The sequence below is a fragment of the Callospermophilus lateralis genome, chromosome 6, assembly GCF_048772815.1.
Source record: "Callospermophilus lateralis isolate mCalLat2 chromosome 6, mCalLat2.hap1, whole genome shotgun sequence".
In the NCBI taxonomy this organism is placed as follows: domain Eukaryota; kingdom Metazoa; phylum Chordata; class Mammalia; order Rodentia; family Sciuridae; genus Callospermophilus; species Callospermophilus lateralis.
In genome coordinates this window covers 18,040,836-18,062,779 of record NC_135310.1, presented here as the reverse complement: position 1 = coordinate 18,062,779, position 21,944 = coordinate 18,040,836, and the positions used below count along the sequence as shown (strand labels likewise).

The window sequence follows — 21,944 nt, the reverse complement described above, 5'->3', positions numbered from 1 at the left end:
CCCGATTTCATCCTATTGTGGGAACTATAAAGTGCAGGGTCCACCTTCAGAATACAGTATTTAGGCGTAAACACAAAGGGATGCAAGAAAAGGAGGAGAAGTAGAGTGGAAAGTCACAAGCAGTCACCCTGGAGGGCAGGAGAGCCCAGCCCTGGAGGGCAGGAGGGGAGGGGGAAGGACGGCCGCCAACAAAGATAGACCCAGCAGTCAGGAAGACGCACGTCCCATGGCACTGACCCATGGGGAACCAGGGAGGGACCGGGCACTCAGGGAATGAAATCGATTGTTCCTGCTGTGGGTGTGCCTGCTCCCCAGATGCCCAGTCTCGCAAGATTGGCAGTAAAAAGCCTTGATTTGTGACCCTTGTGTCTCTCAGTCCATCCTTTGGGTTTGGGCAGGTGAGTGTGTCTAACATTATGAGGCCGATATCCTTCTGATACCCAAACCAGGCGAGGCACCTCAAGGAAAGATATCCCCAGGAAGGCATTTCAGACCATGTTCAGAAACACACTAAGAAGATCATACTCTTTGATCAAGTTGGTTTCATCCCAGGGATGCAAGGTTGTTTCAACATGCATCAGTAAAGATCATTCACCACATAAATAGAATTGAGGAAAATCAAATGATCATTTCCATCGGTTCAGAAGAAGCCTTCAACAACATCCAGCACCCACTCATGTTAAAAATGCTGAGAAACTGGGGATAGAAGAAACTTAGGTCAACATTATAATGGTCTGTACGTCAAAGCCAAAGCCAACATATACTGAACAGAGAAAACTGAAAGCATTTCCTCTAGGATCAGGAGCAAGGCAAGGATGCCCACTCTCACCACTTCCATTCAACAAAGTTCTGTAAACTCTAACCACAGCAATCAGGCAAGAGAGGGCGATAAAAGTGAAATAATAGAAAAAGAAGTCAAATCATCTCTGATGACATGATCCTGTATCTAGAAGACCCAAAAATATCTCACTGGAAGTCTTTCAGAGCTGATAGATGAGTCCAGCAGTGTAGCAAGATACAAGGTCAACACCCCTGAATCAATACATTTTCTATACTCCCACAGTAATTCTGCTGAGAACGAAATCAGGAAAATTATCCCATTCATTATAACCCCCCAAAGCAACCACAATAGCAAAGTAATAAATCTAACCAAGGAGGTGAAGTAGTCTATCCTTAAAATAAGAGAACCCTGAAAAAGAAATTGAAAAAGTTGGAAAGACCTCCCCTCCCGTGCAGGATGAGTGTCAGTGTGCCATACTACCAAAACCAACACGCAGTTCCCATCAAAGCGCCCACGACCGTCTGCACAGAACTTGATAAACAGTCCTAAAGTTGACAAGGAAGACTGAAAAGACCCAGAACAGCGGAGCCATCCTGAGGTGGGTGGCGAGGCAGGAGGCGTCTCAACACCCGATCTCAGACTGTGACCGAGAGCACAGTGACAGAACCAGCATGGCCCGACACCAAAACAGACGTGAGTCAGTGGAATGGAGTGGAAGACAGAGCACACTCACACCGGTCCAGCCCTTGACATTCAACAAAGGGCCAAAAACATACGCTGAAGAAAAGACACCCTTTTAACAAACAGTGCTGGGAAAGCTGGGCATCCACATGCAGGAAAATGAGAGGATCCCAACTTCTCACCTGCAAAAAGCCAACTCAAAGTGGACCAAAGACTTAGGATCAGACCAGAAACACTGCGAGTGCTAAAAGAAAGTGATGGGCCCAGGAACCAACTTATTCATAAGACCCCTGAAGCTCAAGGAAAAAACCCCCAAGAATCAATAAGTAGGACAGCATCAAATAAAAACCTCCTGCACAGCCAAGGGACCAAGAGCACAAGAAAGCCCAGAATAGAGAAGCTCTTTGCCCACTGCCCTTCCAGACTACATGGGTGGCTCAAAAAGCAACACACAAAACCAACAATCCAACCAATAAATGGGCAAGAGGACTAAACAGAGCTTCTCACATACAAGAAGACGTACAAATGGGCAAGAGACATACAAATAAATAAATAAATAAATAAATAAATAAATGGAAAGTTCAGCATCCCTAGCAATTAGGAAAATGCAAATCAAAACTACACTGAGATTTTTATCTCACTCTAGCCAGAATGGCAGTCATAAAGAATACAAATGACAATAAATGATGATGGAGAAATGGGGAAGAAGGTACCCACCTACGTTGTTGGTGGCACCAAGCTATTCCACACCTCAGTACTTACCCAAAAGAACTAAAATTGGCATACTATAGAGATAACAGCCACTATAATGTCTGTATCAGAACAAACCACAATAACAGATTATGGAGCAAGCCCAGGTATCCATAGACAAACGTATAGAAACACAAATGGATAAAGAAATGGGATATATGTACACACAGTGGAGCTTTCCTCAGCCATCAAATAGAAATCACAGCATTTGCTGATAAATGGATGGAACTGGAGAAGAGCATGCTACCTGAAATGAGTCAGGCTGAGAAAGTCAAAGGTCAGACATTTTCTCTCATTGTATGGAAGCTAGAGAGAGAGGGAGAGAGAGAGAGACAGAGACAGAGAGAGAGAGAGAGAGAGAAATTGAAAAGGGGGATCTCATGAAAACAGAAGGGAGACTGATAAGAGTAGATCTCAAGGGGACTGGGGGAGGGAGGGGAGGACCTGGAGTGCCGGGGAACCAACGGTCCCACATTCAGCCTGGTTGACTGTGCCCCAGTGGACCCGTTGTGTGCACCGTTACAACGTACTGTTTTAAACATAATGATACAGAGGGAGATCAGTAGAGAAGGCTCAGGGGAGGGCAGGGGAGGAAAAGGGCGGATTGGGAGGGAGACTGACGGGACTAGGTTGTGTGCGTGCACACTGCTTTGCCTCCTGTGAGCAGCGTTCAAGGGCTGCAGTCTGCCTGGAAGAATCGGAACGGAAAGCTGCTAGCACTTCACGCTCATCCCCCGCGTTCACGTAGATGGAGGGGCAGCCCAGGTGTGCACCTGCAGGTGAAGGATAAGAAACACCTGGGAGCCCGGATGGACGTCATCAGCATCAAGACGCCCTGGATCTGACCCCAGTGCAGCACGGATGCCCGGCAGACGTCACCCAGTGAGGATGAGTGCTCAGGGAGTCTCAGGAGTCCTTCAGGCTGATCCAGGAGCTGAGGCTCCTGGCCTGGCGGGGACACTGTGACCTGTAGCCTGGGCTTCAGAGAGGCAGGGAGAGTGGGCTCTGGAGATCTAGCGGTGGGGCCTGCTCTTGCAGCACTGCAGCCCGTAAAACCATGCAGTGCGGGTACCAGGCACAGGAGGTGCTCTCACGCCAACAAGGAACCGGAGCAGAAGGAGACAAAACCCCAAAGGCTGTGGGGTCCCTGTTTGTGCCACAGGGACTGTCTCCTCAGGGCCCGCCTGGTTTTGTTCTGCTTCGGCTTGTTTTGTCCAGCGTCCAGCAGGGGGCAGCCCCGGCCTGCACATGTGCCCTGGCCTGAGCTGCAGGTCTGAGGAGGCTCCTCCTGGGGGCTGCTGTGGGCACAGGCTCTCTGCCAGGTCCCTGAGGGTCTCGGCCCGCGTCCTGCTCTAGTGAGCACCATTGCCCGGGATGCTACATGGAGCACTTTCTTGCACAGAGGACAACACGGCTCCCGGGCCGCCTCAGTGAGTTACAGGGGAAATCCACAGGAAGTCTGCTGAAGTTATGGTCGCCTCTCCTCTTTGGCCGACGAACGTAGAGTATTCACACGGAGATATTTCTTTTACTGTTATTCTGAAATAACAGTAAAAGTGTAGAAACCTCAAGGCAGGTGGGCTACTCCTTCTCTGGAGCCAGTGAAATGTCCAAGTGCTAATCTAATAAGCCTTCGTCCTACCCAGAAGTTAGGGCAGGGAAGCCACGCTCGCCCTGCCTGCCCGGCCATTGGGCAGGGTCCTGGCCTCCACCCAGGATGTGATGACCAACACAGAGGACTCTCAGAGACACGGAGGCTGCCAGCTGCCGGCCAGAGGTCCCCCCACTGTTGCCTTGGGAGCTGTTGGGTCTGGTCTCTTGGGACGGAGTCCCATCACTCGTAGGTCCGTGGAGCTTTCCAGTAGATCCCTGAAAAGCAGCACACCCTGCTATGAGAAAGGCCCCTCTGCAGCTCACAGCAGGCCCCAGAGGCTTCGCCCAGCACCCCCGCCCCCGCCTTCCCTCAGGGACTGAGCCACCCCCTGCACCTCCCTCCAGAGTGGGTGCTCCCTCTACTTGCCGCGTTCCCACCACGAGTGGTGAATTCTCCTACCTGTGGAAACTGGCTGTGTGGTTAGGGCCTGAGCCGTCTGGGAGAAGCTCCTGTTGATGCAGCAGGTAACGTGACTAGACGGTGAGAGCTGTGACCTGTCCTCCATCCCAGCTTGAGCCGAGTGGTGCTGAAGGCAGGTGGACTGGCTGGAGGTGGTGGCCCCGGGCTGTGCCCTGGAAGGGTGCGTCTCCCTTGTGCCCTTCCCCTGGGCCCCTCTGCTTCATGGCTTCCATGTCCTGAGCTGCTTTCCGCCATGATGTTCCACCTCACCTCCAGCCCAGAGCAGTGGAGTCGCCCATCCGTGGACTGAAACTCTGAAACCATGAGCCAAAATGAACTGTTCCTTTAATACTTGCTCTTGTCAGGTCCTTGGGTCGCAGTGACAAAGAGCTGACTAACACCTCTTGGGACAGTGATCACTGGGCTTTGAGCACGGCTTTCCCAGGACAGTGGCACAGTGAAGGTCCCTGGAGTGGACTCAGGTCAGCTCACGCTCCTAAGTACCCGGGGGATCTGGAGAGCCTGGTGTGAAGGAAGCGTGGCTTAGCTCAGATCGCGGCACTGTGTCCCGTGTAGGAGTGCCACCATCAGGACCCAGGTCCCTGCTGGGTGGAGGAGCCAGTCACTCTTCACGGTCTCTTTCCTCTTAGCCAAGGTAAGTGACAGGACTCTGGGGGACTTTGGTCACCCTACATGCAGCCCATGCCTCCTGAAGTCCCGGCAGTGGCTCTCAGTACCTACTGTTCCACAGCTCAGGGACGTGCATCACTGGAGCCCTGGGCTTGAGTGGCTGCCCAACCACGTGGAGGGGGACAGAGGAGGAGGCCAAAGGACACTCCGTGGAGGGTGTGCAAGCGGGTGGGAGACAGGACAGGGAGCACAGGGATCCTGTTGGGATGGGAAGGTTTGGGTACAGCTCAGGCTGGGGGGAGAACTAGGGGAGCCCACGCACAAGTGGTGACATGAGAACTGGAAATGAGTGGGGGCTTCTCAGGGTGAGAGGGGAGGGGTTGTGCCAGGCAGAGGAGGAGCAAAGCTGATGCACAGAGTGGGCCCAGGAGTCTCCTGCGGCCACTGGAGCTACCGTGGGGAAGGGCAGCTCAGATAAGGCGGTGGGCAGCTGTAGCCACATGGCGACCACTGGTGCTGTGTCCCCTGGACACCCCCCGTCTAGCTATTCCAGGTTGTCTCACAGAGAGCCTTTGAGTTACAAGGACACGCACCCCCCTGTTGGTGTTATGGAAATTCTTGGGGATTAACCGCTGCCCTCAGAGCCAGGGGACGGTGCATCAGCCTTACTGAATGCCAGAGGGAGTTTGCGTGAGATGAAGTCAAGAGTCTCCGTCTAGAGTCCTTAGATGTGAGGTGTCCCCCAAACTCACGTGTGAGACGATGGAAGGTTAGGCTTGGGTTCTGAGAGACTTAACCCAGTCGGTGAAAGGATCCCTGATGGGATTAGCTGAGTGGTGACTGCAGGCTGCAGGAGGTGGGTCACTGGGGGTGACCCTTGGGAATACATATTTGGGAGCTGAACCTAGTCTCTCTCTGCTTCCTGATCATGTCCTGAGCCACTTCCCTCCGCGACACTCTTCTGCCAGGATGTCCTGCCTCACCCTGAGCCCAGGAATGGAGCCAGCTGTCTGAACACCTGAACCATGAGCCCCAGGTCAACTTTTCCTTCTGGTAGCTCTTCTTGTCAGGACTTTGGGTCGTAGCAGTGAGGAGCTGACTAAGACCTCTCCAAATCTGCTACAAGCTTCAGGTAAGAACTTGCTGGAGTCATGACACGGCAACCTGCTTCTTCAGCTGTGCATGGAAATTCTCAGGGGAGAATATGGTGTACTCCTGGCTTAAGTCCCTAAAAACATCCTGCATTGGTGGCAAAAGTTCCAGGTTTCCGTGTGCCTGCTGAGGGGTGAATGGCTGAGACATCTTGCTCTTGGTTCTTACTGCAGATGGGTCTCAACCGTGTCCCACGAGTTAGATTTAGCCTGAATAAGGAGTAGCTTAGAAGGCCTCAGAAGCCATTGCTGCTCCAGGGCTAATGATCTACAAATAAACAGGTGCCTAAGGAGACGCACTTAGGCGCTTTTCAACTCTACCCACTTGGGCTTTGTGGCACGTAGGGAAGGCAGGGCCATGTGTCTCTCTTGTGCCTGATTTAAGTGCTTGCTGGATATGACAGAAGGATGCCCACCTGTTGGTCCTTCTGTGAGACGAGTTGGTGACCTTACGACTGTGTTAGTCAGCTTTAAGTTGCTGTGACAGAAATACCTGACAAGAACAGCCTAGAGGGAAAGTCATTTTGGGCTCATGGTCTCAGCGGTCTCAGTCCATGGACAGCCAGCTCCAGTCCCTGGGGCTCGAGGTGAACATCATGGTGGAAGAGGGTGGTGGAGGCAAGCAGCTTAGGTCATGGCAGAGAGGAAGCAGAGAGAGACTATGGAGCCAGAGCCAAGGTAGGGTCCCCAAGGATACCCCGCCCCTTGCTCGGTGATGGCTTCCCCCGGCCATGCCGCACCTCCTGCAGTCACTGCCCACGAGCCACTTGAATGACTGATCCACCAGATGGATCATCTGCTGCTGCGGTCCAGCCCTCACGGTCTAGTCGTTGCCCCTCGGAGCGGCCCTGATCTTTTCAGGGGGCGCCCCATATCCAGACCCTGACCCTGGCTCGTCCTCTCACTTGGAGTCTGTAAGCCAGCTCTCTTCGGGCGCACCAGTCTGACTGACTGAAACCCCAGACATCTCTGTCACTCACAGCTCTGCGGGGTCCTCAGAACCAGAGCCTCTGGCGCCTGCAGCCTTTGCCCCAGACCTGGGGGCTCGTGGGCCTGCCCTCACTCTGCGGCCCTCAGGCTCCCGAGCAGGGCTGCTTCCAGGGGCGGCCCTCTGCCCCGCTACCCTCCACAGGCTGACTCTCCACTTCCCTCGGTGCGGGGCCACCCCGCCCCAGGGCCTGCCGACAGCTTTGCACCCTGTGCTGATCTCGCAGGAAAGCCATGCGGCTCCAACACAGTCGCCTCCTCCACAGCAGGTGACAGGCGCTAGGAAGCGTAGGCCCCAGGGCCTGCCTGTCACTCAGGTCTTCAGGAGCCAGAGTGACCCTGGAGGTGTGGTGCGATGTCTGAAGCAACAGAAGGCCCCACCCGGGCCCTCCTCAACTTGGTGAAAATGTCACAAAGCCGTCACTGTGACATTCCTCTCTCGGTCGGCTGGGCCCTCTGACTCCCGTGTAAGTAAAGAAATCTGCAAACGCATGCAGCGCTATTGTCCCCGAGTTACTCTGTTGGCTCTGGAAGCAGCTGCACCTAAGTTAGCCATCGGCCTCAGGCAGGGAGGGACACGGGTTGGTCCCCAAGCGCAGAATCCCACAGAGCCCAGACGGAGCCTTAGGAATGGGTCAGACAGGCCTCCAGCTTCTCAGTGCTGAGGTGAGGGGCAGAACCATCCAAAGTCCCAGGGCTTCCGGAACGACACTTTTGCCCTCTGGAATTTACACATGGGCACTGACAGTTGGGCAGCCCAGAAAGCTGCCCCGGGGTTGTCGTCAAATGGTCTCCGTTTCTGATTGTCCAGCTTTCTACCCAAGGCCGCCTCCCATCATGGCTGGACCATCCGCCTGGTAAGGAGACTGGGTGGGAAATGCCAGAACTTGTTTGCTCTGCAGAGTGTCCTGTGAGGTGGGACAGAGTCTGCAAAGTGCTCGAGGCGTCAGTCCTGCTCCTTAGGCAGGAGTCCTCACCCTCACAGCAGAGTCCAGCGCTGTCTCTCAGACAGGTGACACAACGCCCTGACTCAGCCTGAGCCATGGAAGATTCCTGGTAATGGTCTCCTTGTGAGCAACACTGACTTTAAAAGTTGAAGTCTTAGTATATGGAAATGTCTTTCAAATGTTCACATCAAAAGATGATTTCATCTTTATAATCAATAATTTAAGAAATTGCCAGTGAAATCTCTCTCTCTCTCTCTCTCTCTCTCTCTCTCTCTCTCTCTCTCTCCCCCCCCCCTCTCTCTCTCTCTCTCACACACACACACACACACACACACAGACACACACACACATTGTCTTTTAGCTCATTGCCCTGGGGGCTGTTTGAAGACCCCATCTGAGGATCAGTGATGGGCCGTGCTGAGTCTGGCCTTGCAGGACAGAGGACTTCAGTTAAACTCAACCTGGCCACTGACCAGCTCTGAACACTCAGGTGGGCTGCTAAACCTCTCTGAGCCCCAGGCTGCTTTTCAGCAGAGAGGGGTCCCTCCTCCTTTGGGTGGTGGTGAGGGTCACAGGAAGCATGGGTGGGTGCGGGGCCCATGACAGACACCCACTGAGAGCACTGCTGGCTGAGCGCTGGTGGAGCAGGATTCGGAGCCTCAGTTCTGAGATGAGCTCCGTGATCTCTAGGACTGACTGTGGCTTGGGCAATAGCTGCTTCTGGGCTGTCAGCGTGGAGTCCTTGGGCTTAGGGAGAGCCCCCAGAGGCCGTGCCGCTCTCTCTGACCTGCAGGGGTGCCCCTCAAGCTCACCCAGGCTCTGCCATGCCCAAGGTCCTCCACCGAGGCTGGTCTGGCGATGCCTGTAACCCAGATGAGGCTCTGGTGGCATCCCCAGGTGCGTTTGTGCCCAAGCAGGCAGGAGCATCGACCGCCTTTCACTGCTGGTGAAAAGCTGAGTGTAGAAGAGGCAGGGCCATGTGGTCTTGCCCGTGAGTCGCCGATGGTGCCCAGAGCTTCCGGAGGCCGCTTTCCCTTCCTCCCAGCCTGCTCCTCCCCCGGCCCAGCCCAGGTCCACAGACATCTGGCAGCAGAGCTTCCCTGTGGTGTGGGTCAGAGGCAGCAGCTGACATCCAGCTCCCAGTGGCCCCTTTGCCCCATCCCTGCCCGCCCTGACCACTGAAGTCGCATCGTGCCTGGAGGAGCACGGGGGAGGATTTGCTCCTGCTGGACGGCCCTGGCCTCTGCACACTCCCTGTGAAAGCCGCTGAAGACAAGGGCCAGCAGCGGGAAGAGTTAGGGTGAGCTGCTCAGACTCGCAGGACATTCCAGAGAGCTCCCTGAGTCCTGCCCGGCAGCGTGGCTTCTGGTTCCACTGCTCTGGTGAGAACAGGAACGAGGTGCTGTCTTTTCTCCGGCAGTGGAACCTCAATACCAGCGTCCTGCCACACATACACCTGCCTTCTTAATTGTCACTCCTGGTGTCCCTGCTTCTGAGGACACACCCTGCCTGTGGTGAGGGCAGCCAGCTCTCCAGGGGCAGTGGTGAGCCCACCGTGGCTTTGAGCATAATTTTACCCTCCAGAGAATTCTTTTTAAAGCCTTAAGTCCATCAAACAATGCACAAACTGGAAAAAGCTGTGGAAAATATGTTAATTGCTCTGTGGAGAAGCCCCTTCGGGTGAGAATCAAGGACAGGGACTGGTTCCGGCATGCCAGGTAACCTCCCGCTCTCGCTGCCTGAATGGCCACCACTGGAGGATAAGAAGTGCCATTCCGAGTAGGGCCTGCTGGCTTCCACTCCCACGTGTCCTGCAGAGGGAATCCTAAGGATCTCAGGCTCTGGCTCATGCGGCTGGGCTGACTACCTACACTTGCACAAGTCGGGGTGGCTGAAGCCCTGCGGTTGGTGAGCCAGGATACTCCAGGTGCCACCAGGGAGTGGTGCCCTCCCGTGTGGCTGGGCTCAGGACACACACCAGCTTGGGGACCACGGCTCTGACTTCTTTGCATTAGTCCTCCTCTAAGGAGGACGCACTTGATGACGCCAGCGGGACTCCCGGGGACGGCCACCAAGTGCTGGCACCCACTGAGTCTCCTTGTCCCCTCACCCTGAGTGTCCTGGACAGCATCATGACAGGGCCTGTCTTCAGCCTGTCGGGAGCCTCCAGCACCCCACACTCTGAGGGGGTGTGCTGCGCCTGAGCTCCCCTGAGCAAAGCAGGTGGACCGTGAACCGATGTGCCCAAGGCTCAGGCACCCTGAGGGCTGGGATCCGCTGGGCGTGGTACAGCACCAAGGAGGGCGAGAGCAGGTTGCCATTGAAAACACCCCAGTCAGTCACCCAAAGAGGCCTCAGAAGAGGGGACAGAATCTTCTTTTCAGCAATTTGTGTGGTTAATTTTAGCATCCTAAAATACCAGGGCCTGGTTTCTGTACCTGACTTGGGCTCCTACTTGTGCCTGAGCTTTTGGGGTTGGATTCCTAGTTGCATGAGCTGTAGACAGGGGCTATCTGGCTCACCTGGGCCAGGGACTCAGGTGAAGAGGGGGCTCTTCCAGGGTGGTCTCCAGCGGTGGCATGTCAGTGGCTCAGTCGGTAAGTGGACGCCAGATCGGGCAGGCCTGTTTTTTCCTGGCAGAGGGAGGGGTGGGTGGCCCTGTGCTGCTCCCTCTCCCCAGGCTCTGCTCTTGGCGGGAGTTTCAGTGACAGAGGCTCTTGCTGTGCCAGCTGGAAGCATGCTGCTCCGCTGGTTGTCTGCCATGCCTGCTGCAAGGCCACCGGCTTGGCAAACCTTGGTCAGAGGCGGATTGTGGATGCGAGGGGCCATGACTGGTGGTCCCTGTGAGGACTGAAGTGCGTTTGGAAAGCCCAGTTCATTAAGGTACCAGGACACTTTCCATCATTTCCCTTGTGTTCATGTGGGATGCGTCACCTCCAAGGTTATCTGATGGATTGCTTCCTGCCGCCCCTTCGAGGAGGGCTGGCCTTGACGGCATCTCAGTCCATGCGCTGACCTCACCCTTGGTCTGCCACCTCCCTGGGTGGGGAGCACATTTCTCCACCACCACACCATTTTTAGAAGGAAAAACTTAAAGAATGGTTCTCATTATTTAAAGGTCTCAAATTGCACAATTGAAGAAGCTAAGAGTCACACTCTCAGGGCCTGGCCTGGTTGGAAGAGAGTCTGCATTTTATGTCCCTTGGTCATTGGAATGTTCTGGATGTGCCGTGGTCTGTTCCAGAAAGCAAAAACCTAAGTACTGGGGAATGTTTGGGGAAATTATTGGAGCTTAGCTCAGTATTATTTAGTGAGCTGGGGGTGTGATGGTGTGGTCAGATGTTTCCTTGAAACTCAGCTGAGGGCAGTCTGTACCTCCAGAGGGTTTAGGAAGGACTGGCATTTCCTGCCTCTGGTGTGTTGCTAGGCCCGTGGCTCTGGCCTTCCTGGCCCAGAGCGGGCAGGCCGTGGGGAGGGTCATGCTGCCCAGGCTCCCCTGGTAGGACACCTCGGGGTTCCAGGTCCCTCCATTACCAGGCCAGTGCCTCCTGAGCCCAGAGCACTCCTCTGTGTCTCTCTCGAGACATTTACTTTCATCTGTCAAAAAGTTGCCAAGAGTGCCGGTCAGGTTAGGGTGGGTGACTTTCAAACTGCCACAAGGAACTGGCGACGCTGAGGAGCAACCTCTGACCTCTCACCTCTCACCTTAACTCTGACCCTGGGTTTGCCCCGTGGTCTGCGGCAGGCCCAGGCAGTCAGGTCTCAGCACCACTCTGTTTCACACCTGGGCTTGCAGAGGCCAACAGGACCACACGGAAGCACAGGCCTTGCCAGAGAGGGATGTCCCTGGCACAACCCCCTAGGAACACCTTCGTCATGTGCCTGTGTCAACAGGACGGTGTGAGGGGCCCAGAGGGACCAGCATGGACGTGGAAAGACCTGGTTGTTTTCCTACAGCCTTCATTAACGTTTAAAGTCATGGAAACCTCACACAGGCAAACCACCAGGTCTTTTCAGCAGGATTTTTCTGCAAGGAGGAGCCCTAGGGCAGGAGGGTTTGGTGAGCCCTGCCTGTGCTGTCAAGGGCGGGAGAGGACCCCACAAACCTCACAAGTGGGGACCGCCAGGCCATGCGGTCGTTCTCAAAGGAGGGTGTGAAGGGCGTGGCTGCCAGTGCTGTGATCAGCCCCCCAGGAGCAACTCGGACATGCTGCAGTGTCCGGAGCGTCCAGCGCCTGGCGCCCCCCCTGCCAGACACCTGGCTCCTGGCTGTCTTTCAGCACCCACTATAATTCTGCCTTATTATGCAACCGTTGCTTCTTCATCTGGGACTTGGCTTGGAAGTGCAGCAATGTCAGCTTTCTGTTTTCTTTTCTCTGGTGGAGCCAGAGGCTGTCGGCAGAGGCTGGGCTGGGCGTGGCACGACTGAGGTCAGTCTCTTTCAGAAAGTCCCAGTGCGAATGCCTATCTGGGTCCCCAGAGCAGGAGCATTTGGTCTCACGAGGCATATTTGGGGCAAGAGGACTCATTCTGCCCAGACAGCCCCAGGCCTTGGGGTGCTGGGGTTCCTAATGGTGTGAGGGCCAGTGTCAAAGGGTGAGTGACCCCAGTGTCCTTCCAGGTGTGCAAGGACAGTTGTGCCTGCATACGGGAGCCGGGTGAGCAGTTAGGAGGAGACGCAGCCTGGTTCAGTTTAACGTTGAAAGTCCATTCAGTCCCCACTCAGAGCTGCCCGCGTGTTTATTTCTGTCTCTCTGTGTTTACACAGGAATGTTGCGAACCCTCGGGAGGCACAGTGACCTGCTTGTGCACAGCTGGCCTGTGGGTGGGCACAAAATGCACCTGAGCAAGAGCAGACGAGCCCCACATGCCTGCTGCTTGAAGTTTGGAGGACCCCAGGATGAGAGGGACACTTTCTCAAGAGTCAGAGTGACCAGAGTGCCCCTGGCGCTGGCAGGGAGTGGGGTGGGAAGAGTCCTCATGTGGAGTCTGAAGACGTGTGTAAGAAGTGGCAGGGCCTGGGGGCTGTCCCCTGCCGGCCTCTGCCTCTGCAGCACAGGGGTGAAGTACCGCGGCCTCTCCACGGAGCACCTCGGGGCCCAGCACTCAGTCATGGAGAAAAGCCGCCTCCAGGGTTTTCTTGGTTCCAATGTTCTTTCCTTCTTTCCTTCTTTCCTTATTGGACTGGAAGGAGGTCAGCATGGTATCCCCGGAGAGGCCTGGACCCAGTGATCTTGGGCTGTTTGAATGGGTCCTGGGTCTCCCTGGGAAGGTCACAATGGTGCAGAGGAGGTTTTCACTGAGGGGACAGTCACAGAGACAGTACTGACACTAGAACTTCCTGAGCCAAGGGAGTGCCCCAGGACCTGCACCATCCCTGGTCTTCTTGGAAGAGAAGGCCTGGGCTCACTGAGCCTGGGGAGGTCCTTCAAGGGGTCATCCTTCTCAGAGGCCTGATGAGTGGTGAGGGGGTATGGCCATCCTCAACCAGGCCCACCTGGGACTCCTGGACACATGGGGTGTCTATCAGAAAGGGAGGATGTCGGTAGCCCATCCTCCCTGCTGGCACCACATGGCTGCAGGCCCACATCAGTCCTGCAGGTCCACACGGGCAGCTCAGGTGCTGGGCAGAGGAGGGAACCTGGGTGGGATGGCTGCTCACGTTTTCATGAAGATTGAACCAGACTTTGAAACCTGCATGGGTCACCTAAAGGTGACAGGAAGCACAAAGAATCTGCCAGGTGGTGTCCGGAGACAGGAGGGGACAGTGCTTTGGGACAGCTGGGTGGAAGCAGGGCCGAGCCAGCCCTGCCAGGCCAAGGTGGAGCTGCAAGGCCCACAGTAAGTGCGTGTTTGTTCCCTGCTTGCCGCGGGGTGGGAAGGGAAGGGACCCAGGGCCAGCACCGGGGCACAGTAAGGTCAGTGGTGGAGATGGTAGGTTCAGGGTCTGCCACTGGTGGGTTCTGTGGCTGGGGACAGCCCTCAGCACTCCCAGCCCTCTTCTGGAAATGGCACCGACCCTCCTTGTGGGGACCCGAGGGTCAGCCCAGTCCATTGAGAAGATGCAGCGTGCTTCAGAGCCTGCGAGAGGGCCCACGAGCCGTTTAAAAAGCCAGACTATTGAGGTCCAACCACGTCCCCTCCAATCCACCATCCCCCTGCCCTTGGCAGCTCCGAGCCTCCTGCCCGTCTGCAGGTCTGCCTGTCGGGATCTCATGGAAACGAGTCATATAAAGTGTGGTCTTGGTAACTGCTGGTTTGGGAGCTCTTTCGGAGCCAGTTGAGTCTTGGAACGTCCGACAGCCCACGTGCTCTCTCAGGTGTGGAGCTGAAACATGGGTCTGAGCAGAGATTGGGAAGGCAGCTGGGTTCCATCAGCGCAGGCTGTGGGCTTGTATGGCAGTTTCATGTTGAATCATAAAAACAAAAACAAACAAACAAAAACCCACAACACTTTAAAAAGAAATGTGAATCAATAAAATTTTTTGTTTTGAGTAAAAAATATATATGAAATCTTTTGAACTTATTTATACTATATTTCACCTATGAATACGACCTATATTAGATAAAGCTACATCTGTGCGATTATCACTGTAGGCTAAGGAGAACTGAAGGGGATACCCAGCCACTCAGGCGCGGGGCTTTCCTGCCTTTGCAGGGATTTCTGTGCTGATCAGAATGGCTGCTGAGAAGACGGAATGCGTACACACTGGGCTGCCCCCTGCACCCCGGGAAGAGCAGGGATGGTGGGCCTGGGTCCCCATCAAAGACCGGTGCCTGAGTCAGTGTGGAAGTGCATTGCTTCTGTGCAGCAGGCCAGCTCTTGCTAAGGTCGGTCAGGCAGTCAGGGAGGAGGCCCTGGTGGACAAAATCAGGACTCACCCAGCAAGGGGTGCCCGTCCTGTCCTGGCTCCAGCAGGCTCAGCAGAAAGGGCCTCCCTGGCAAGTCTGAGCCACAAGCTCCAAGTCTGGAGAGCAGAGGCTGGCTCTTCAGGCACGTGGCCTGCGGGCATGCTCCTCATGGTGGCACCAGGTGGTGCTCACACCCTGATGACAGTGGGTTTGCCCGACACTTCACCCCTTTAAATTCTAGCTAAGAGGTCCAGATGCTATTATCAGACTGATTTCATAGGCAAGGGGCTGAGGTTCCTGGAGGTTGATGAGCTTGCCTTTGACACACAGATGGTGAGCACTGAGCCAGGGACATCCAGGCCTCACAGCCAGGTTTCCCTTGTCCCTTCACATCCTGAGGCTAGGGTCCCGCTGGGCCGTCAGCAGGTTTGTCAGTGAGATGCCCTCCCTCTTTGCCTCCTCCTTCATCACCAGGCCCCTGGCCCCAGGGCAGCTGCAGTCTCTGCCCTCTGACCTCTGGGCCTGTGCTCATGACCTGGCTGAGCTCATTCTCTGCTCACCTGTCTCCACCTTCCTCCTTGAACAGTGGACCAAGGGCACAGGCCGCTCCCTGCTGGCTTCACTGTGTGGCGTTTTCCTGTGGATTCCCTGACTGTGCCCCAGGTCTCCTCTCCTAATCATCCCCACAGCCCGAGAGCTGGCTGGCGGCTGTGAGCCAGGGGCCTCTGTGACAGCTTTGCTCGTGCAGAGGAGGGGTGAGCCCACCAAGAGCTGCCCCTCGCTTTGGGGCTGACTCCTTCAGGCAGGAGCACGTTTTTGTCACCAAAGAACACACAAGATGGCTTCGATGGTCTCGTCCACCTGCTCTGGGCAGAACAAGGGCCTGCCGCAGGGCTGGTGGGCCTCCTAGAAGGTGGGCCTCCAGTTTTCCTGGTAATGAATTATCAGTTAGTGATCTTTCCCAGCAGGACTGTTTCCTTTAAGATGTCTCAGTACTGGCCCAGATGTCCCAAGACATGGCCAGTGGGAGGACAGACGCCTCCCCTGCCCCAGCTTCTCTGGGTGTCCAGGTTCTCTCCTGGCCAGGGCGTGGACGGGGGCTGTGGAGGCTGGATCTGAACTCAAGTCTCCTATTGCCACTAGCACGCAGTTGTCCCTCTCAGGAGCAGGAGGCCTTGGTGACTTGCCCGCTCCACCTGCAGCTCATCTGCAGAGCTTCTTGGAGCTGCCGCCCACCTGCCTCCCACTCACGTTCATGAGGACAGGGGAAGCTGTCCCACCACGCAGCCAGGTGGCCTGCGTTAGCTCCAGCTCCTCAGGGCCCCAGTCTGTGGAGGAGAAAGTGTCACCACCCTTGGTGCCTGAAAACGTCCCTGTGGGGGCTGACAGAACCCACAAGCTGGCCGCCACCCAGTGCCCCAAGTCCAGTCTAGATCTCGTGCATTTTCCCCTCTTCTGTGAGAAAAGCCACATTGTCATGGGATCCAAGGGTCAGGATAGGACAGAGGAGCCCCTGATGCCACCGAGAAGAGCACCTGTGTCTTGAAGGGTGTCGTCATGGTCCTAGCGAGACCCCCTTCACTAGCTGCTGCCTGCCGAGAGCCAGCTGCCTCGGGCAGACCCCTGGATGAACTCCAAGGACCACGTGGTGCCGGCCTGGGACCAGCTGCTGCGTGGAGAGTTCCTCCAGATCAGCAGACCAGGCCTGAGCGTCCTCCCTGACGAGCACTCACGCCCGTGGGAGCTCACGCCCTGTGGTTCTCTGTCACCTCTGTCAAGATCTGTGACTCCATCCTGTTGAGGCAGCACAGGGTGGCTCTTGGGGTCATCTCCTAGCCTGCCTAGGACAGTGGGGGCATCGGGACAGTGTCTGTGGATCCACACAGGCTCCCAGGGGCCCATGCTCGTCCTCTGCCTTTGCTGTGGAGAATTCTGGTCTGCAGCGAGGCCAGGTGGAGTCTAGTCTGCTGCCTGAGCCGCTCCTGAGGATGAGGTGGGAAGGAGTGAGGCTCCCCCTGGCAGGGGGCACTCCCTGTGGGATGGGTGCAGGCCCTCCTTTAGTGGCTCCCTGAGGAGTCAGAGGCTGAAGGCCTCGTGCCGAGGAGCAGCTACATCTTACCAGAGTGGACTCAGCTCTGCCATGCTGACCATCTCCTCCCTCCCGTCCCAGTCTCTCTTGCTGTCCCTGTGATGGAAGGGAAGGTCAGGAGCTCGATCCTGTGGGCCTGCATGTAGCCCTGGGGCCTGGAGAGCGTGCCAGGGCCGTCGGCTGGTTGTCTTTGAGGGATTCCACCTGGCACCTGCCCTAGGCCCTCTCTAGGTGCACGCTGTGCCCAGCGGGTTCTTAGGACCCCCTTGGAGGCAGTTGAGGTGACAGCTGCATGCTCCGGCACGCTGCATTTGCTTGGCTCTCCAGTAGCGACAGAGAATCCACCTCAACCACCCGATCTCTTCTCCCTGGGCTAAAAGTGCCCAAATATTCAAAGCCCAAATATCCATACCAATGCTGAGCAGGGCTTGGAGGCACAAGGGGATCGGGTGACCTGAGTGAGACTCTGTGCTGAGAGCTGGGCCGTCCTGAGCAGGCAGGGAAATGCTCCCTGGGGCTCGGTGCAGACCTGGGTGGCACCTGGCAGTGGTGGGAGCAGCCTGCCAGGCTCAGTCACCAGCAGGCTTCCTTGCAGGCCCTGTGTGCCACGTGCCTGTGGCCCATGGACACCCATAGCAAGTCCTGGGCATCCGTGGGGACCCTGGAGCCCTGCTCTGGTCATCCTTCATTCTCAGATCTCCCCACCCACAGTAGCTCATGTAAAACACCTAAACCTTCAGCCCCCATGCAAACTTCCCTCCCTCCACAGAGGGATTTCAAATCCCTTGTTGATTATTCCCAAAGGGAAGGGGTGCTGACAGACGGGAGGTCACCTTCTTGCCAACATTCTGCACGGCTCCCTGCACCTACACTGAGGGTGTTGGCCTTGGACCTGTGACAACAGAAGAGGCAGGTCCCACCCTGTTTCAGGCGGTTCCTAGGCCCCAATTATATCCCTGGCTGCCTCTCCAGAACCTGCCCGTTTGCCCACCCTCCGTAGCTTCCTGACTACTGGAGTTCTAAAAAGGGAATTAAAAATAGAGATGAATGAGAAGAAGTAGTGGCGAATGGCAACCTACCAGGGGAGAGCTGGTGGCGACGGGCACACCCACCCAGGGGAGAGCTGGTGACGACGGGCACACCCACCCAGGGGAGAGCTGGCATAGTAGCGCATCCCCAAGGCTGAGTGGCAGCAATAGCATCCCATGCAGCAAAAGACAGAGGAACAAGCATCCCCTTTTGCCTCAAATGAGGGAGCATTTGCCTGTGTTTCCAAGGACAGAGCAGGCAGCATAACGGTGACTGTGCCCTTCCTGGACGCTGGAGGGGCTCACAGGCACTTAGGACACACAGCCAAGTGCAGCCCTCAGGGGTGGCAGCTCACTCTACTGATTAAGCCTGAATTGGCACCAAGTGAGGTGCAGGTTTGAATGTTTTCCCCAAAGCAGCAGTAAAATTGCACTTTTTACACCCTGGGGCCTGAAAGCGCGTGTTAAAGATGCACACTGTCCATGGAGACGGGAGCTCAGACAGGCTGCAGGGAGGAAACCTGGGGAGTCGGGGGGAACCCAGGAAGTGGGGAGCCTTGCACAGGAGCCCTGAGGAAGGGGCTCCACGTGGTTCTGGGTCCCCTGTACCTCCCAGAGGTCTCACTGGGGACAGTGGCCAATGTTTGCTGAGTGTCTGCCCATGTGACTGGTGCTGTGCTTTGTGATCACATGCAACCTTCCTGCTCAAAATGCAGAACTGTGGAAGGACAGGATCTTGTCGATTCCCAAGCTGTGTTGAGGTTCAGGTATGGAGAAGCCACAGATCTTACCTTATGTCCTCTAGCAAGATGTGGAGCTGGATTTGCATGTTCCAGGCCACAGGTGCTTCTCTTTGCTACCTCACTATCATGTCCTGAGGAGCAGGAGAGAAGGAAGAAGAACAGAAAAGCACTTCTGACTTTGGGTAGAATGCTTGGATCTTAACGTGGCAATAGGCCAGAGAAACATCTCCCACATCTGCTGAGATCCCATCTGGGTAACTGTCATCATCAGCTCATAAGAAGTGGGAGCTCAGGGGACACCTCCCATGTGCCCCAGGAGGCCCTCCAGAAAGTCCTGAAATGAATGGACTGACAGTCTTGGAGGGTCACTCTCCTGGTGGACGTAGCCTGGACTGAGCCAAGCTGCACGTTGACTTCAGGCGGCAGAATGGCTCCCGGACACCCGGCTGAGCACAGGGAAGAGTGAGGAAGAAGGCGTGCCCAGATGGGAGAGCAGGTCCTGCAGGGTCAGGGGTGCGTTGCCAGCTCCCTGTCGCACCCCTCACTCTGCAGGGTGTACACCTGTTGGGGCTGAATGCAAGGGCCAACCTGCTGCCCTTGTGGCGAGCTTCTCAGGCTAACTAAATGCAGACATGTGCCAAAGTTTGTTTTCAGAAGCTCATAAAATCACTGAAAACTGGTAGAAGAGTTTTGGTTTTGCTTTGAGGCTGACAGTGTCACACTGAGTATGAGAAGAGGACTTCCTGAGCAAGGTCAAGGTGGTCAGGCCACCGAGGGTCGACTCAAGCACATGCCAACGTTCTCTCCACACCCCCGTTGGCTCAGCCTCAGGGACTCTGGCTCTCACCGGCGCCTGTGCAAGCCGCGCAGCTTTCCACAGAGGCCTGGTTCTTGTTGACTGGCCTTCACGTGGCCCCCATAGCCCTTCCGAGCTCTTTCACTCCTCCAGGTGGGAAGGAATCGTTTGGAATCCCTTTTCTACACCCGTCTTAAGTGGCAGCTAGGCCCATCTGAGAGGCTATCCATTCTGGGGCTTACTCACCAGGCTCTGGGCCAGAAGGAAGAAGGTGGACCCAGGATGCAGGGGGCTCACCAGCCAGGGGACCTCAGCCGCTGGGTGACACCTACAAAACGGTACAGGATTTTCGGGCCTCTGCCCTCTTCCTTGAAGTGGTCCACAGCATCCACCCTGGGAATGTGGCTGCGGAAGTTTCCTAAGTCAGAGGTCTGAGGAGATCAGGCCCAGGATGGGATGGGGGGCTTCTCCACCCTGCTCTCACCGTGCCACGGAGGAATCCAATTCCCCGGGGAATGTTTGGTGTCTTGTATTAATACTGATGCTCCACGGTCAGCTGTGCTGCAGTGCATCTGGCCCTAGGTGGCTGCTCATGCAGAACCAGCTCCGGCATGTCCCAGGGGCAGTGGGGCCAGGATGTGGCCGCTGGGCTGACTCCGGGAGCCTTTCAGACAGGTGAATTCTTGTTTCTGGACCAAGTTGGTTGCCATTCCCACTGAGCACAAGTCAGGATTTCCAAGTGGGACTGTAAAAGGGACAAGAGGCTTTTATTTTCACTTTGCAAAACAATGGATTAGGTGGTAAATCATTTCTTGTAATATCTTTCCTTTTTTGACAAAAAATTAGCTATTTTGCTGTCTGTAAGAGCCTTACAATTTCATGCCTCATTTTTCTTTTTTGAATTGAAATCTTTGAAAGAACTGTCTTCAAATTTCTGTAAAAATCTATGCCTCGCTGTATTACATTTGTATGTACAAAGGACAGTTACTGTGTAAACCCCTCTGGACCTGCCTGCCCTCCACATCCCTCGGAACTTCCCACTGCCTCCCACTTCCTGTGCTGCTGCAGATCCGCTCACATGCTCTGTCTTCCTGTTTGAACTTGGGACTGGGCTGCACCTGGCTTTATGTGGTCAGTGGCTGGTGTGGCAGGAGGCCTTTGGTGGGTGCTCAGGAGTAGGGCAAGTGCAGATGAGGTTCTGAGGCCCACTCATTGCAGCACAGGGCTGAGGGCAGGTGGGGAGATAGGGACACCTGGCAGTCCCCAAGTTCGGGACCTGCAGGGTGTCTAGAGGAGGCGATGTCCAGGTGCCCTTCAAGGCAGCTGGCATTTTCTTAGTAGTAGGCACTCCATAAGTGCTGACGATATTTGTGACGTTAGCAATGTGGTTGGCACTTGCCTGGCATGGCCTGAGGTGTCTTGGATACATCCCCGCTGCCAGGCTCCTGTGGGCTGTGGGCCAGGGCCTCCCGAGTCCTTGCAGGAGGCGTGGATCTGAAGGGGGCTAGCACGAACCCTCAGGACAAGAGAAGGCTCAGTGACTGCAAGTTGCCTCTGTTTACGGAGCTGGAGAGACACGGTTGGCATCACGTTTTTCAGGTGAACATATTCAGATGGAGGGGGGCAGTGCCAGAGCAGCCGGGGGCCCTTCAGCCCTGGGGACCCGCTGTGCTGCAGGAAGACGGTGGCCGTCAGGGGTCTTCCTGTCTGGCCTGTGCTCTGCGGGGCTCCTCGTTGGCAGGACACAGACCGTTCTGAGTGCTCCATGGGAGTGTCCTCAGATGCCACATTTGCATGGTGAGAATGTCCCCGGAGCACCCCAGGGACAGCCTGTTAACTTCTCACGATTGTTGCCCCTTCATTAAAAAAATCCTAGCTTTTCCTTTCCCATACCCCACCCCTCCCACCCCAAACCGAAGCCCAGATTTTGAGCAGCACGAGGTGGGAATTGAAGAACTCCACCAGGGTCAAGCTGTGGCCCTGGGGGGTGCCCTGGGTGGACAGGAGGGCCACATGTGTCTGCCTCTGAGGGGCAAGCCTGCATGCTGAGACCTAGGGGGGTCCCTGGCCACTCTCTTTAAACATCTGGACATGTGTTTGACCCCACACTGCCCACACTGAGCTGAGAGTGAGGACGTGCAGTCCCTGTGACTCGGCCACGGGAATGCTGCACAGAAAGGGTGGTTTGCTCTTCCTGCTGGACTCCATTAGCCATGGCCTCTGAGAGCTGTGCTCAGATGACCATCTGCCCGGAAATTTGTTTTTAAGTGCCTAAGTCTGTAAGCACGGCTTTCCCTCTAGCTGGGAGTTCTGCCTTATCCTGAGACATTTTTAATTATAGGTGGCATGAAAAGCCCGCAGCCTAACACCATTTTCTCCTCTTAACAAGATCCAGGTGAAATTCCCCAAGCTAAGCCACAGCCAGGGACACTGAGAGGTCTGCGGGCAGAGGAGCC

At 55.8% G+C, this 21,944-nt stretch overlaps 1 long non-coding RNA gene across 7 annotated transcripts in view; it reads left to right on the top strand.

Annotated features, from left to right (window-relative positions):
* Positions 1-14,440, top strand: part of LOC143401108 (uncharacterized) — a 187,347-nt gene extending 172,907 nt beyond the window's left edge. For 5 of the 7 annotated variants that reach the window (XR_013155512.1, XR_013155513.1, XR_013155511.1 and 2 more), the window contains 3 exons: positions 4,631-4,747; positions 4,842-4,920; positions 5,864-8,268. This is a non-coding gene — a long non-coding RNA (uncharacterized LOC143401108). Of the gene's footprint in view, positions 1-4,630; positions 4,748-4,841; positions 4,921-5,863; positions 8,269-8,317; positions 8,471-12,748 lie in introns of those variants that run through there. The other 2 variants (XR_013155510.1, XR_013155515.1) reach the window with 2 other exon arrangements.
* Positions 14,441-21,944: the final 7,504 nt, after the last annotated feature.